Source organism: Lactuca virosa, unplaced genomic scaffold, assembly GCF_052849685.1.
Source record: "Lactuca virosa cultivar CGN04683 unplaced genomic scaffold, Lactuca_virosa_CGN04683_v6 scaffold_114, whole genome shotgun sequence".
In the NCBI taxonomy this organism is placed as follows: Eukaryota; Viridiplantae; Streptophyta; class Magnoliopsida; order Asterales; family Asteraceae; genus Lactuca; species Lactuca virosa.
Window position 1 is genome coordinate 17,501 of NW_027629960.1, and position 2,500 is coordinate 20,000.

The window sequence follows — 2,500 nt, forward strand, 5'->3', positions numbered from 1 at the left end:
AGGCACCTTGCAACACACATGCCCATGAACGACCAAGGGAACAAGGCACCTTGCCACACACATGCCCATGAACGACCAAGGGAACAAGGCCATGAACGACCAATGGAACAAGGCACCTTGCCACACACATGCCCATGAACGACCAAGGGAACAAGGCACCTTGCAACACACACGCCCATGAACGACCAAGGGAACAAGGCCATGAACGACCAATGGAACAAGGCACCTTGCCACACACATGCCCATGAACGACCAAGGGAACAAGGCACCTTGCCACACACACGCCCATGAACGACCAAGGGAACAAGGCACCTTGCAACACACACGCCCATGAACGACCAAGGGAACAAGACACCTTGCCACACACATGCCCATGAACGACCAAGGGAACAAGGCCATGAACGACCAAGGGAAAAAAGCACCTTCCCACACAAACACCCATGAACGACCAAGTGAACAAGGCTTCTTCCCATACACAACCCCATGAACGACCAAGGGAACAAGGCTACTTCCCACACAAACACCCATGAACGACCAACTGAACAAGGCTACTTCCCACACAAACACCCATGAACGACCAAGTGAACAAGGCTTCTTCCCACACACTACCCCATGAACGACCAAGGGAAAAAAGCACCTTCCCACACAAACACCCATGAACGACCAAGTGAACAAGCCTTCTTCCCACACACAACCCCATGAACGACCAAGGGAACAAGGCTACTTCCCACACAAACACCCATGAACGACCAACTGAACAAGGCTACTTCCCACACAAACACCCATGAACGACCAAGTGAACAAGGCTTCTTCCCACACACTACCCCATGAACGACCAAGGGAACAAGGCATCTTGCCACACACATGCCCACGAACGACCCAAGCCCATCCTCACCGGTCTAAGGAACAAGGGGCCTTGACACACCATGAGCTGATTTCTAAGCAAGTCAAACGATGAAGGGAGAAAAGTGTTGTAACCGAGTCCGTTTAAGTGTTGTAGTTCCTACTTAATACATAGTCAATTGAAGTTTTAGTTCCAATCCGAACTGCTCGGAGCTAAGGCACCAAAACATCACATTCCATGCCAAAATCAAAAACACAGCTTGAGATGTACTCAAACTTATGTCTGTGTTCTTCCGAGTTCATCTAAGCGACTTATGAATAGCTAAAAGCCTTATCTGCCTGCCTATCACTAGGCGAAGGGGAAAAAAACCCGAACATGATATAATTACATTTCAAGTCCATTCGTCTATGTTAACAATGACCCACACAACGTTTCAATGACATTCCTACTTGATTTGAGCGACATATCAACAAGTAGGGAACCAAACACTTCAAGGCATGGCCAAAAATAGGCCACATACATTTATGCCCCAAACATGACATTTTTTTTATTTCAAAGCCTTTCATTTATAATAAAAAGCATCCCTACAACATTTCGTGTGAATCCGAATTAATTCGAGCGAGTTATGGACACATTCGCAAAATTATGCATCCCTGGGCAAATCAATGTCTGTTCCTGTCACCAAGCTCTTTGTGCAATATGTATATATAGGGGAACCATGGGACTGCTTCCCACCGGCGCCCCACTTGGTGTCTAGCGCCCAACGCTCTCGAGGCTGGCACGCTCGAGGCATGGCCAAGGCGCCCGGTCTTCACGAAAACGAGGCCAAAACTCCCCCCATAGACGCCCCACTCCCGTGTCCCCTCCCCCCGACGTCTTGCGTGTCCAAAAATTATGCATCATCAGGGAAATCAATGTCTGTTCCTGTCACCAAGCTCTTTGTGCAATATGTATATATAGGGGGTACCATGGGGTCTCATTCGCATAGGTGCCCGGCATGTGGGATGGGCAACTAAGAATCGTGAGGCTGTATCGGCACCAACAGGGCAAGCCAAGCCAAGCCCCACGACCCATGTATGAGGCCACCCCCCAACACGTTGCCTTGGAATTCTCGAACGATGACCTGAAAACTAGCCCCGTTGCCTTCATTTTCCTCGACACGTTGCCTTGATTTCTCGAACGATGACATGAAAACTAGCCCCGTTGCCTTTATTTTCCTCGACACGATGACCTGAAAATGAGCCCCGTGGCCTAGATTTTCCTCGACGTCGCGAGCATACTAAAAATTATGCATCCTCAGGGAAATCAATGTCTGTTCCTGTCACCAAGCTCTTTGTGCAATATGTATATATAGGGGGGTGGCCGTGAGTGAGCACGGCAAGGGGTGAACGCGCCAGACGGCCTTTGAGCGTGATCTTGGGTGATGGTTGCTTAGTTCCCGTGTTGCTTACATAATACCCTTCCGAGTGGTGGCCTTGACAGGGCGTTTGGATGCCTTGTTAGGTCTCTGCGACAACGTTCCAGTGTTGTGGTCTCGCCTTGGCAGTGCGGGATGAATCTGTTTGTGTGGTAGTAAAATCACTCTGTGTGTGCTAATCTTTCGTTCGACGTGCTACTGGTGCCTGCCAGCATTTGATTTGTGCTGATGATCGGGAA